This window comes from Pteropus alecto, unplaced genomic scaffold (genome assembly GCF_000325575.1).
Source record: "Pteropus alecto unplaced genomic scaffold, ASM32557v1 scaffold98, whole genome shotgun sequence".
Taxonomy (NCBI): domain Eukaryota; kingdom Metazoa; phylum Chordata; class Mammalia; order Chiroptera; family Pteropodidae; genus Pteropus; species Pteropus alecto.
Genome location: NW_006443570.1, coordinates 16,373,163 through 16,389,068, shown reverse-complemented (window position 1 = coordinate 16,389,068; position 15,906 = coordinate 16,373,163). Strand labels below are relative to the sequence as shown.

General features: G+C 37.8%; 1 pseudogene; it reads right to left on the bottom strand.

Moving 5' to 3' along the window:
* Window positions 1-5,891: 5,891 nt before the first annotated feature.
* LOC112473314 lies at window positions 5,892-6,010 on the bottom strand (annotated as a pseudogene).
* Between the last annotated feature and the right edge of the window lie 9,896 nt (window positions 6,011-15,906).

Genomic DNA, 15,906 nt, shown 5'->3' with positions numbered 1-15,906 from the left:
CCGAATATTTACTGCTCAGTTACAGGCACCGAGCTTAGTGCTGGGCAATACGACGGTGAATCAACATGGCCTCCATTCTCCCAAGGAGCTTACAGTCTAATAACAGGAAGGGACAAAGAATCAGCATTTATGGAATACCTGGTGCATGCCAGAAATCGTGCTGGGAGCTTTTGCATCCATTAACCCTCACACCAACCATGCAATTTCCCCCATTTTACGTATCAGTAAACTGAGACTCACAAAAGTGAAATATTTTACTCAAGCCACAAGGTTAAAATTGGAAGATCCAGAATTCAAACCATGCTCTGTCTATTCCCAAAATCTGAGCAATTCTTACCACTTTCATTCTCCAAGATCCAAACAGGAATAGAAGATTTCCTACTCCCTTCTGTACCGAGTTCTGTTTTCCTGGTCTGCCCCATTGGTGTAATAAGTTGATGAGTGCAAATGATGGTTGCGCCTAACCACGTCAGGGGATTCTTCCTAACAACATATGAATAGGTTTCTTTTCATTTAAAAACATATGTTAAATGAAAGGAGTGGGATGAGAAGATCAGAACCCCCTCTGACAAGGAAAATAACAAGAAAATAATGTGCTGATAATAACAATAATTATTACAGTAGTCACTGTGTGCCAAGCATATGCTATGAGCATAATACAAATAGCTTTCAACCTCACAATAACTTTATGGGGTGGATACAGTAGCATTCTCATTTTACAGAGGAAATTTAAGCACAGAAAAATTAAAGAACTTGCCCAAAGTTACATAGCTAGTGAGTGGAGGACCTGGGATTTGACTCCAGGGTCCAAGAATGACAGACAGTATTTCTAATGATGATGGTAAATATAGGGAAATAGATAGATAGATAGAGAGAGAGAGAGAGAGAGATGGGTGGGTGAGTGGATGGATGATGGATAGATGGATGGGTGGAATAGATGGATGGATGGACATGGGTGGGTGGATGGATGATGGATGGATGGATGGAATAGATGGATGGATGGAGGGACAGATGGACAGATGGACGGACAGACAGGCAAATGATCTGAAGTACACAAGGAACTTAGGGACTTGGTGAGAAAGAGGAGCCAAGAGCTCTGACTCCGGTAGAACTCCCAGCTTGCCACTCTGGCAATGTACGGGCTGTATGGTCCCTGTGGAAACACTCTGCCAAGATTGACCCCAGCCTTTTCACCAAGGAAGAAAGAGGTTTTTCCTCTCTAGATACTTTTCCTTTTATCCAGGAACACGTTACTTCTGCCCTTGGTGATACTAGCACTCTGACCCAGTTATCTGGCCTGAGATGGAGCCATAAGCAATTCTCAGTTCTGGCCTCTCAAAACTTGCTTTCTGAATGTTCATTACCGGTGGGACCCCTGTGGGGCTGCACCCCTATTGATTCTTGGCACCTTCACCAGGACAGAGGGTAGGGGTGGGAGAAGAGCAAAATTTCAGTGTTACGGGGTTTTCTTTGTCTCCCAAGATAAGGGTAATGTAACCTAAACTGGTTCATCGTAGAAGCTCCAAAGCCTCTCTTACCTGCCTCACTTCCTAGCCTGTGGCATCCAACCCTGTACATCCCTAAAATACTGGATCACCACCCAATAGTAAAATAGCTAACATTATAGGTAGGGTAATTATATTTATCATCCAAACTCCAAATACTTTTGAAATGGAAAGAGGACACTGTTAATAATGATGCTGGAACAGTCGGCATAAAATGAGACTGCCCTAGACACGTCTGGATCTAAGGTCACCTTACTTATGTAGGGCCATCTACATGATAAGCACTGTTCTAAATGCCACACATATATTAACTCATTTAATTCTCACAACAGCCTTAAGAAGGATGAACTATTATAATACCTACTTTACTGATGAAGAAACTGAAGCTCAAGTTCAAATGGCTGGAAAGTACACACTGCTCCCACTCTATGCTTTATGTCCCACTCCCTCCCAGTGCCCAAGAGAGAAGTATATCTTTTCCTTGACTGGCATTGAGCTTGGCCTCTGCCAGAGGCTTGGGGAAGAAGCCAAAAGAAGAAAAAGAGTGAGAAGAAAGATGGGCAGAAAGAAGGGAAGCCCTGAGGGAAGATAAGGCCACAATAGGAAGCAAAGCTGCAGGATGTTTTGGTGCCAATCTCTAGTCACTTTATACATGTTTATGACTCTTGTAATTGGTATATGGAGCTTTTAGGTCACAAAATGAATAATCATCTTTACATTTCTGCACTTGCTTTTGGGGACCGCCCTGTCAGAACCCAAGGCTAAAATAGGAAGATTTATACCTCCCAGCCTTTATATCTACCTATCCCACCCAATGGTCCTCCCTAATATCCCCAGGTAGTGATTCAGTGAAACCCAAGAAGCTTCTCAGTTGCCATGGAAATGGCAAGGATATAACTACCAGGAAGTAAGAATGGAAGAAACTGATTCTACAGCTTCCACAGACAACCCCAGAGCAAATTCTCTAATTACCCTTTGTATCTTTGGTTAAGGATTTCTATGGGTAATAGAAACAGCCCTGAAGTTTTCGATATCATCAAACTGGTACACTAGTTACCACATTTTGACCACAGCTTCATCCCAAGTCTCCCATGCAGAGCAAGCCAGTTCCCCTCTTTGAGCTTGATACCTTTTATGAGATAGTCATTCTGAAATAGGGGGTGAAACTGGAACAGGAACAAGAAAGGGGCTTCCCCAATGATCATACAAAATCATTTGCTGTCTGTAGCAAACTCATATTGAGGCATCAGTGGACAGGCGTGGAGAGAGAGCCCACAGGAGTGCTTGACCCACTCAACTTCCCATAGATTTCAAGACCAGCTGTGGTGGGGACCAGCACCCAGATAAATCGAAATAATCCCACTCATAGAGAGATGGTCTTATACACCAGGCAGACTCGACCCCCTTCTACCTAGACTTATCAGCATAAGAGGGAATCAAGGCTCTGAGGACGACTTTTACAAAGAGATCCAGGAAAGTCTAGGAGGAAGATGGAGAATCGCAGAGAGAGCAGAAACTTGAAAATGACAAGACTGAAATGGGAATGACGATGAAGGGGGTTGGGGGCAAGTCACAGGACTAGACCTCAGGGGACTTGGCGCAGTCCTAGGTCTCCCCTCCACTGGGTCTTTGAGCACCTCACTTCTTTTCTCCTACCTCATTTCTTTCCTCAAATCAAGTGAAGATTTCTTCGATCTCTGACATTTAGTGTTTTTAGGGACAGAGTGACAGGCATGGGAAGCTGAAGAAGTGTCCAGAGGGCATCGGAAGCCAGGGCTTAGGCTTGGAAAGGCATATCGCAAGGACGCTTCTTCCCACATTTTTCCAAAGACGAGAAGTGCCTCCTCCTGCACTGCGTGCTGATCCCAACTCCCTTCTCATACATTCAGACCGTTTGCCTAACTGTCCAACTCTTAATCAGGTGTGTAATTGGGAGTCGGAGATGATGTGTAAATGAACAAATAGTCCCCAGAATCTATTTTTGTTAGGATTTCCAACTTCCTCCCACAGATGACAAAGTCCCCAAAATGTATTTTTTTTGCTCTACAATCAATTCCTTAGCTTCTTGATTTTCTAATCCAAAGGCTTGAAGGGGAAAGCACTCAGGGTCTTCCTTAAACCACCATCTGGAAAAGAATAATAGAGTCATGAGTAAGAAACAAATACACACACAGACATACGAATTGTCCCTGCATAAGATTTAACTTTGAATGTAGCTTGATCCTAGCGTTCTGTCCCTTCATCTGTTTCTATGGTAACTGGGAGAAATACAGCATTCTGGCTTCAGAATATGGTAAGCAATCCCACCTCTCCACTCCAAGGGTATCGTTGAGACCTTTTACTCACTATGCTGCCACAGAGGATCCAAAGCCAAGACCAGTTTCTGTGCTCTCAACTACTCCTTCAAGGTAATTTTAGTCTTACTGAGAAGGTTCTCCTGGCTTCGGGTCTTCCCCTGAAGTCTGAGACTCATAACTGACCAGAATAGACCTTCTTTCCTCCGTTTCTTCCCCAGGGCACAAGATTCATTTGCATACATCTTCATTTATTATTTTTCCAAAACCTTTGACACAGTGCATAGCAAGATGGATATCCTCATTTTACAGAGAAAACCAAGGGAGAGAGAGGAGAGGGAACTTGCTCAGGATCACACAATTGATATACAATCACTGTAAGTATTTTAAATGCAAATTTGACCCCAAAATCTGTGTTCTCTTCCATCTGGGTTTCCAGGTCCTGATTGGTGGGTAACAGAGGGTGGGGAGCAGGGATGGAGGTAGAAGGAAATGAGTCAGGAATAAAATAAGAAATGTTTATTCTGCAATATTTCCTTGGGTCTTCTTTCCTTTCTTGGCTGAAAGCATGCATTATTTATCCCTCACGCTCAGAATTTTTGCAGTTGTAATAAAGGTCAGAGGGGAGAAGAGAGTTATCTAAATCCACAGCTATATTCAGGTGCACTTAGAATGACAATTTGCAGTCTAATGGAATCCATTTGGGAACAAAATAAAGATGTAAGCTTCGATGTTCCTTCTTTCCTTCTTCCTTTCTTCTTTCCTCTCTCCTTTTTCACATGAAAAAGATTTATAAGCAAATTTATATCCTTCCTGCACCCACTCACCTCCCTCCCTCCCCTGACCCCAGTACTGTTTTCATGCATAAATCAGAGGACCTGGAATGAGTTTTGTGACCATAACACCCTCTGGCGTAAGCTTTCCCATCTTTGATTTTGTAACCCCCTTGGATATCTTCCATTTTCTCTTTCGAAATTCTCAAACCTATTTATTTTAATTAAAACAATAAATATGGGCTCTCTAGCATTTGAAGGAGTGGGTTTGAGGATATCAAGGCATAAAAGCAAACAGATGGGATGTTGCGGTTCTAGAAAAGTACCCCAGGCTGATACTTGCCAGTTCCGTGATGCACATCTATCAGCCACAGGGACATTCCCGTCATTGGTTACTGACCTTTTCATCCTCCTCTTGTGACAATCCCTGACCTGATTTTCAGTCATGTTCAGCCACAGTGAGCTGTCAAGCTGGTCTGTCTGCATTAGAGCTGGGAGACCTGCTGCTTTTACAAAAGATGCCTGAATATGGAGCTCATTGGGTTTTTTCCCATTACATGAAAGCAACAAGCCTGGTTCCATGGAAGAGGTCCAGAAGGTTTTTGTTTCACTCTCAATTCCTGAAACCCCATAAAAAGACAAATATTTCCTTAATTGTTGAAACAAGGAAACAGCCAAAAGGCTCCAAACAATAAATGACTCATTATATCCACAAAATACTGTCAAGATGACAATGAGGGAGAGACCACAAACACGGCCTTATCTCTTCAGAAGAATGACGAGTTCCCCCAGAGGAAGTGTCTTTGTCCAGAAGTTAATACCCAAGGAAGCTCTGCGTAGAGTGGCAGCATCTGGGCTCATCACAAGCTGCAGGAAAGACAGACAGATACGGCAGAGAAGGAATTCTGGCCTGTGGAAATGAGGGAGGGGAGGGGCCTTAGGAGCAATGATGGCAACACATATTTCCAGATTTGTAGTCAATAGAGAAATGTCAATATAGCATTAAAATAAAGAAAATAAGATTGCTATTGGAGAAAAATAAAGATGAACAGAAGAGGGAAAGGGAAAAAGAAGAAAATGAGGAAGGAAGTTTGGGTTTAGAGATAGGGGAAAAAGCATTACTTGAGCATATTCTCTGTGCCAGGCACTGTGGTAGATGCCAAATTTAAAGGTATATATTGTTTTATTTCATTCTCAAAGTAGTGCAGGATAGAGATTGTTATCGCTATTTTACATACAATTGACTTTGTAGTTATAGAGGTTAGATAATTTTAACAAGGTCAAACAGCTAAAATAAACATTTTATTTTATTTTTTTAATACCTACAGCACCTGGTATTCCTAAGTGGTCTCCCATCCAAATACTAACCAGGCCCGAACCTGCTTAACTTCTGAGATCAGATGAGATCCGGCACGTTCGGGGTGTCATGACTATAGACTATAATAAACATTTTAACTCAGGTGTTCTGATGCCAACGCCCGTGCTCCTTTAATTACATCATCATCACCAACAGCATCGTCATTATCAATCATCACCACCATCACCATCATCACCTTCAGCATCATTAACATCAGCATCATCACCATCATCTTCATCTTCATCGTCGGTAGCATGCAGAGCACTCAGATGTGTCATTCCTAAGAGCATGCAAATTTCGTATGTAATTCTCACAACTCCATTTTACAGTCAAGTAAACTGGGGATTAGAAAAAGCTAAATCACCTCTCCAGATCACACAGCCGGTAGGTGGCAGAGTCCAGATGTCTCTGATTCCTTATTTTTAGCCATACCTCCCACCACTCGTTTTCCCACTTATTGGTTAACACATTATCTTTCCTCTCTTGGGCTTGACCTCTTCATCTTCAAAATGAGCAGTTTGTGCTAAATGAGTAAGATTCCTTGCCAAACTGATATGACAAACTAATCTAACATCAGAGCCGCAGTGGGGAGGGAATGTTTTTGGTTTGGGTTTGCATTTCTGAAATAACCTATCTCCTCTCTTCCCAGAAAGCTGTAATAAATAGACAGATGGACAAAAAACAAAAGAACCTACAAATTCTGAAAAACAAAATCACATGACATAATGTGCTTATTCTAAAAAAGAGAATAAAACAGCCCCATAGGCATTTATCTGTGCCTTTTCACACAGCTGCCAATCAGAGGTACATCCAGGCATACTTTCAGAATAGTTGCTCTATTTGACCCAATGATCCAAGTGACTTTTTGGAGCTTAGCACCATGAAATCCCATAAGCTTTACCCAGGCATCTGGGATACCCTCCCCACATCTACATGTACCCAATTAATCACCAGGTCTTACTGATTTCACCTCTGGAATAACCTGCAATCACCATCTGATTTTCAGTGTCTCATTATCTGCTCCCTGGACTATTGTACCCTCCTAACTACCTCTGCAAACTATGGTACACCCTTCTCAGTGCTAGTAGAGCAATATTTTTCAAACACAAATCTGATCATGACACTGTCTTATACTAATCATTTTAAATAATAAACGACATCGCTGACCTATATTAAAAAACCATTTATAGTCTGACCCTACCCTATATGTTCATCTTCTCCTCTCTCTCATTCCATCACCTCATGCCTCAACCATACTAGACCACTCATGCTTCTTAGGCATGCGATAAATTTCCATATTGCATGTCTTTTTTTCCTCCCACTCAGAGTTCTCCCTACTCTCTTCCCCGCTCTTGAACTCTACTGTGTGGAGAACTCCTATTCATGCTTCAAGACTCAGATCAACTGGCAGCTTCATTAGGATTTATCAACTTCACTATGGTTTCTCCAGTAGAGTTAATCTTTCCCGTAGCTATCAATCTCTAGCACTTAAGAAACATTTTAGTTGGTTTTATGTTCACTGCCTTTATTGGACTGAAAGCTCCCTAGGGAAAAGGAAGCTTTCTTTTTTTAAAGGCTAGACTATGCTAGTGGCTTTGCTAGATGAATTAATAAATATTTTTATAATTTATTCAAATGAATTAAGTCAGAAGCCAAGGAACATCCACCCTGAATATTTTACAAACACATTTGATAAGGTCATTTTGCAAGAGTTTATAATTTCTACTTAAGAAATAAATTAATTAAATGTTATGTAGCTATAGGTTGCCATAAAATTTTGTGTAAAACGAAAGAATTATGTGACAGAGAACTTCTCCAAAGGTCGCTGATGGTCTGGTGGAGAAATCAATGTTCACAGCCATGAAATAATAAAAAAAAGAATTCAATATACCACAAATTAAACTGTAGGATTAATAAAATCCAAATCAGAACTCTAGAGATTTTTTTTAAAACTCGACAAAATGAAGTTCATTTGGAAGATCAAAAACAGACAAGAGCAATCTCGAACAAAATCCCAGCAAGTTTTTGTGTGGTAATTGATAATCTGATACTAATATTTATATAAAAGTTAAAAGGACTTAGTGCCTTCTTTAAGGCAATCTTAGAGAAAAACAAAGCTAGAACCTATATTACCAGATAGTTATTTTAAAATTTTAATAATTAAGACATTGTGATATTCGTATAAGAATAGATAAACTGATGAATGAAACAGAGAGATCACAACAGTCCTACACATACATGGTTGTCTGATTCATGACAGGCAAAGAATCCTACTGCCCGCCCCTTTTGTGTCTTTTTCCACTCAACTTTATGTTTGTGAGATTTATCTATATTGTTGAATATAGTACAAAATTGTTAATGCCCATTTCTGCGTAGTATACTTTCATGCAACACGCGCCTCCAATGCAGTGCAGAAAAAGTAGTAATTTTAATAAACGGTTCTGGGTCAGTTGAATCTCCATATGGAAAAGTGCATTTTGTCCCCTGTACTTAACATTATAAACAAAAATCAATTTCAGATGAATTATATATCTAAAAGTTAAGGTTAAAACCATTAATATTTTATAAGAAAACATGTTTTTGATATTGGAGGAGACAAAGATTTCTTAAACATGTTACAAGAAATGCTAAACATAAAAGAAAAAAGTAACGTATTAATTTATATTAAAATTTTAGTGATGTCCAAAAGAATACAATTAAAAGAATGAAAAGGCAACCTAAAGAGTAAAAGATGATATTTATAACATACACACACAAAAAAAACACAAATCCTAAATATATATAAAGAACTCCTACAAATTAGTTTTTTAAAGCAACTCAATAAAAAGCTAAAAGACAGGGAGAGACAACTAACTAGAAAGGATATACAAGTGACCAATAAAGCCATAAAAATGTGTTCAGCCTCATAAGTCACCATAGAGATGGAAATTCATATTTTAATACCAATCACACCAGAATGGCTAAATAGGCATAATAGAAAATATTAAGTGTTGACAAGAGTATAGATAACTGGAACTCTTATATATTGCTGTTAGAATTGTGAATTAATACAATGACTCTGAAAAACAATTTGGCAATGTATACATATATACATATAGTGTCTGCAAACACTGAACATGTACTTAGTCTATGGCCCAATGATTCCACTCCCAAAAACAAACCATAGAACCGCATATGTGTCTATGTATAGCAATGAATTGTACACATATGTTCATATATGGTACTAGAACATTTGTAACTGCATTATTTGTAGTAGCTCCAAACTTGGAAATTACCCAAATACCTATGAATACTATAATGAACAAATAAATCATGGTATATTCGCACAAAGAAATATTATACAACAATGGGCACAAACAATTTAAAATTATATTCAACAATATGGATGAATCTCACAAACATGAAGTTGCATGGAAGAAGACAGACATAAATAGGCAGACAACAGGATTCTTATTATATAAAGTTCAAACACAGGTAAAACCAATCTTTATCAAAGTCAAGATAGTGGTCACCCTTGAAGTGGACAGTAGCCGGAAGAGAGCTTGAATGGTGGGTGGTGCTTCTGGGATGCTGGTAATATTGGCAGCTTCTGGCTGCCAATTAGGCAGATGTGGTCAGTTTGTGAAAATTTCCTGGGCCATTCACTTATGACATGTTCACTCTTCATATGTATATCACATTCCAATAAAAATTAAAAACATATTTAAAATATTCACAGAAAAAGCGAGTAAAGGAAATAAAAGGAAATGGATATTAAAACATATTATAGAGCTACAATAATGCAAAAAAAATGTGGTGTTGGCACAAGACTAGGAATATAGATCAATAAAGCACAATAGAAAGCTAAGAAATAAACCTTGGTACATATAAAAATTAATTATATGATTAAGATGGTATTTTGGATCAGTGGAGGGGAAGAGAGAATTATTCAACAATCGTGTTGGGCCAATTTATTAACTAATTAGAAAAGAAGAAACCTAAGTACTTTCCTTAAACCACTGCTAAAATAAAGTCCAGATGAATTCCACATATATACAGATAGTATGTGTCTTTAAATTATTATTTGCTTATATAAAAATGTTTATATAAACCTGAAACCTTAGAGCAATAAGATAAAAAATGCAGCTGAGCCTATTTGGCGATTTTGACAGTGAGGGATGAGGGAGATCTTTTTCAACATAAAAAGAGATGGAAAAGCTACTGGCAAAGCATTACAAGTATCATATCAATTGTAAAATTACAAAATGTAATTTAAAGAATGGAAAGACAGATTGCCTATAATGGCAAAAGATTAATGTCCTTCAAATATAAGAGCTCTTTCTAAATAATAATAATATAAATATACTCCGATAGAAATATATACAAAGTATGAAAGCATACATGCTACCAAATGTAATTTAAAGGCTAACAAATTACATTGGAAAGTAAGCTGTGTTAGGGAAAATGTACAGGACATAATATATGCACAGTACATTTCAACACACACATACACTCCATACTGTCTATAAAGAGTAATGAAATTAGTGGATGACTTTTAATTGTTTGTTTCTATATTTTTGAATTGTTTGAATCTTGAAAAAGGTGTAGGTGTGTCTTTCATAGTTATAAAACAATAAAATAATTTTCATTTTGAAAAGAAATTAAGCAGAAAGAAGAATGACGTTACAGACCATGATTTCCTTTTAAAAAATTGTTTTTGGCAATGGAATTTCTTTTCAAATGAAATCTTACATGAGAGGTGAATATTTGAACAAATAAATGATTATCTCTGTTGAGTAAGAGTGGCAGATGCAGACTTCATCCGCTTGGTCTCCTTCCTGCCCTCCAGTGGACTCGCATCATCTCACCTACCCTGACCTCCAGCACCTGAGACACTTTCAAAGAACTCCAAGGCATCATGGGACTTAATTTAAAAACTCTTATTTTAGATATTTTAGATGACCATTCATTGGTATAGCAAGGCTTTCATGGTATACTTGTAAGTGTTAAGGTAGATTATAAAAGAATTTTTAGGATACGACCCCAGTTTTTTAAACTCCTCATATATTATATAATTATATATACATCTAAATAAACACTTGGGCACTAAAAAGTAGTGAAAGGAAATACACCAGAGTGTTAAATCTTGTTATATCTGAATATAGAAACAAGGCTATCTTTTATTTTTATATTTTTGCTCATCTGTATCTCCTAATTTTTCTGTGGAGAACATGTATTGCTTTTATAATAAGAAAAAATTCATTTTTTAAGGGTGAGCAGGAGTTGAGAAAATGATTCATTTTAGATATCATCTAGTGTTATCTCTCTGCCAGTAGGAGATCCAGGTGCTATTTGAGAATCATGACTTTAGGTCTAATTACTTTTTTATAAAAAATGCAGCAGTATTTTATTCAGGCATATTTTATATATGATAAAATTCTCAAATCCTAAGTGTACAGCTGGATGAATTTTGGTACATGCATATTTCTGTGAATGTAATTACTTTTTTCGTTGTTCCTCTTCCCAATTTTTATATCTAATTTTGGACACTGCTTTAAAAAAAAAAAAACAGTTTTATTGAGGTATAACTGGCTTGGAATAAACCACGTATGTTTAAGTGTACCATTTGATCAGTTTTAACATGGAAAAGTGAGTTAGTTATTGCCAGGTTTCAATGGTGAATCTGGGCCTTTTGTGATCTTAAGTAAATCATTTAATTTCTTTGACCTCCGTTTTCTCACCTATGATTCGCGTACTTATCTTGCAGAGTTTTTGAGAAGACTGAATAAAGCACGTGTATAACTATGCAGCACAGACCCTGGAACACAGTAGGCATCAAACAAATAATGGCTGTTGCTGTGGCTCTTGTCTTTTTCCAAATAGGAAGCCTGAGACTCCAGGAGGTTAGGAACCTGCTTAAAGTCACACAGCTGGATGGAGGGTGAGGCTGACTGCATGACCTAACTTTTCATGTTGGAAACCTTTGAAGTGCCTTCTCCTGAGGGGACCAGCAAACATCTAGTGGCCATGAAGCTGGGAGAACTCTGACCTCTCCAGTCCTCTTGCTCCCTTGCCTGTAACTCTGGCTTCAGAATGAGTGATGGTAACCAATCTGCCATGTTGCCTCAGACAAGTTGCCCAAACCTCAGTTTTCTTAACTGTTAAAGGGAGAAATGAGATTAATAATGGCAACTTTTGCAGGATACTGTGACATCACACGAGATAACAGCTAAAATCGAATTTTAAAGCTCTGCAAGTATAACACAATTGTTCCACATTAAGCTCCTTGAGAGAAAAGAGTGTTAGAATTTTACAGCAGAGAGAACTTCAAGAATCGTCTTGTGCTAGTCATCCTAGTGATGTAATAATATTCGTACTGATTCAGAATCCCCCCTCCTCCACACGCACACACCACAATGTGTTGAGGGCTACAAGGTGTACTCGCAGGCAGTTTTTCAGATATCGCTTCATTTATTCTTCAACACAAACAGGCTAAGTAGGCAGTACCAACTCCACTTGACAGTGAGAAAACAAAAACCAAGGCAGTTCAGATTAACTGTCCACAGTCAAACGGCTGAGAATCTTCTTAGCGTGGGGCTTGTGCTCCCGTAACAACATTCCTTAAATTATTTCATTAAATAAAAGAAGAAAAACACTTCCTAGCTCATTTCATGAGTCTAGCATGCACCTTAGAGCAAAGCTAGCTAAGACTGTTGTAAGCGGTGAAAATTATAGACCACTATTACCCATGAGCACAGACACAAAAATTCTCAAGAGCAAAGAGAAGCAATCCAGCAATATATAAAAATGATAATACATCACAACTAAGTGAGGTGTATCCTTATCAATACAGGAGAGTGTCAACATTTAAAAATAAGGTAGTTCTCTGCATTAAAAAAAGAAGAAGATTGTGTGATGATCAGGTCAAAATATACCGAAAAATCATTCGATGAGTTAAAAACCAATTCATGATTTTAAAAGAAAAGTATCCATAAACTCAGAATAAAATGAAACATCCTCGATTTGATAAAAGATAATACTAATTTTGAAAATCTATAAGTAATAAAATACATAATGATAATAAATTAAATGCTTCTCATCGAAGACTAGGACCAAAGCAAGGGTATCAGCTTTAACTACAATGATAAAATGTTGCTTTGGCTATCCTAGCCAGGATAATAAGTCAAGATAAATAAATAAAAAACATACGGATTGGAAAGGAAGAAATTAAGCTATCTTTATTCACAGATAACTTGATTTTTAATATATAAAAACCTTAAGGAATCTATTAATAAGGGAATTTCTCAAGGATTCAGGATACAAGATCGACATTAAAAAAATATAATTCTATATACTAGTAACAAACAAATGGGAGATGAAATAAAACAAATATTATTTATAATAGCAACCGAAGACATAAAATGCTTAGGGATAAATTTTACAAAATATATGCAAGACATCTGCACTAGAAACTATGTGAGATTGCAAAGAGAAATTTTTTTTAAAAAATCTAAATAAATGGAGAGCACTGCCATGTTTGTGGAATAGAAGCTTAAACACCTATTCTGTCTGAACAGATCTACAAATTCAATGCAATGCAGCTGGCATTTTATGGAAACTGATGAACTGATTGTAATTTATTTGAAAATAGAAAGGACTTATAATAGTCAAGACAATTATGAAAGTTAGATACTTGCAGTAGCTGCTTTCAGGATTTACTATAAACTACAGAAATCAAAACAGTGTGGTATTGGCATAGTCAAATATATCAATGAAATAGAGTCCAGAAATAGACCCAGTTGACTTTGGTCATTCAATAGAGAAAGGTAATCATTTCAACAAATAGTATTATTTTTCCATTTGGAAAAACATAAGCCTTAATGCCTATATTATACCATACACAAAATTAATTCAAGATGGACCAAAAAGCACAGGAGAGTATTCTATAACCTTGGCACAAAGATTTCCTAAAAAGGACATGAAAAGCACTACCCTGCCACCCAATAAAGGAAGGGATGGAGGGAGGAAGGGAGGAAGGGAGGAAGGAAGGAAGGAAGGAAGGAAGGAAGGAAGGAAGGAAGGAAGGAAGAGTTAAAAAAAAAAAGAAAAAAAGACGGAAAGAAGGAAAGAAGGAAGGAAGGAAAGAAGGAAGGAAGGAGGGAAGGAGGGAGGGAAGGAGGGAAGGAAAGAGGGAAGGGATGAAGGAAGGGATGAAGGAAGGAAGGAAGGAGGGAAGGAAGGAGGGAAAGAAGGAGGGAACGAAGGAAGGAAGGAGGGAAGGAAGGAAGGAAGGAAGGAAGGAAGGAAAGAGAGAAAAAAAGAAACTGCTAAACTGAACTTCTATCAATTGAAAACTTCTCTTTAGAAGATGCCATTAAGAAACTGAAATGGCATGCCATATATTGGAGAAAATAGAAATACCTGACGAAGGACTTATATCTAAAATATAAAAGGAACCTTTGAGAGTTAATAATAAAAACAGGCAAATGACTTGAATAGTCACTTCTTAAAAAGATATACATATTGCCAATAAGCAGTTGATAAAATGCTCAACATCATTAATCGTCAAAGACTTACATATTCAAACCAAAATGTGATATAACTTCACACACACTGAAATGGCTAAAAGTATTAAAAAAAAAAAAAAAAAGGAATCAAAAACATCAATCACTGGTGAGGGTATGAACAACGGGGGTTTTCCTATTCAGGGTGTAAAATGCAGTAACTACTTTAGAAAAGAGTTTGTCAGTTTTAAACATGCATCTACGCTGTGACTCATCAATTTCACTTCTAGAAATTCACCCAAGATAAGTAAAAACATTTGTCCACACATAGACACAAATGTTCACAAATGTTCCTGCAGTCTTATACACCATAGTATAAAACTGGAAACAGCCCAAATGTCTATCAACAAGAGAATAGATAAACCAATTGTGATATACATTTGAATACCATTTAACAATAAAAGAAACAAACTATTGATATATACAAAAACATGATTGAATCTCAAAAACACTGTTGTGCCAGAGAAGCCAGACATAAAAGAAAACATGCTATACAATTCCATTTGTATAAAGTTCCAGAAGTGGCAAAAGTGAACTATAGCAACCAATCAGAGCAGGGGGACCTGGGGCAGGAAATTGTCTGGAGTAGTGGATATGAGTGGGGCGGAAGTTCCATGGATATATACGTTTGTCAAAATTCATCAATAATGTATATTTAAAATGCATTCATTTTTTGTCATATGTAAATAAATCGTATACTAATAAATTTGATTTTAAAAATAATACAGTTCTCCTGATATTTCTTAGGTTCATTGAAGGGCAAGCACCACTTAGCTATGCTAGATTGCCTCTGACTCCTTTATCTGTTCATTGCAGTTAATAAGATAGCTGGCACACGGTTAGTATTCCGTATAGAGAGAGACTGAGAGAAGGTGGGGTAGGAGAGGTATATTGTTGGTCTGCTGCAGGGACGAGTAGAGTTTCAAGCCAGGGCAGGAGTAGGCAAGATCTGCTCTCCTTCACAAACCTCCTTCATCCACCATGAAGTGGCATCAGAGCACTGAGAGGCGCCATTCCCGATTAATCCAGCAGGGGGCAGCAGACCCACACAAATCTAAAGAAACTAAGTTGAAGTTTCAGGATCCTTTGTGCCCCGCACGTCTCCTTTGTATTTCTTTCCTCCAGTTGCCGCTATTTCTGCCCTGCCAGCCTATCAGGCAGAAATAGGAGACTTAAATGAGAGAGGACGGGAACACACTCACGAACCCCGTGTATGCCAGGCCCTGTTCTCCACACTAAATAAGCAAAACCTCATACCCACCTCAACTCTGTATCATAGGCATGATTTTATACATATACATATATATATAAGAAAACAAAGGCTCAGAGAAGAATAGATTCCCAATCACCTATTCTGGAAGTGATGGAGATGGAGTTTGAATCTGATCTTTTTTTCCACCTAACATTACCCAAACTTGTAAGCCAAAATGATCA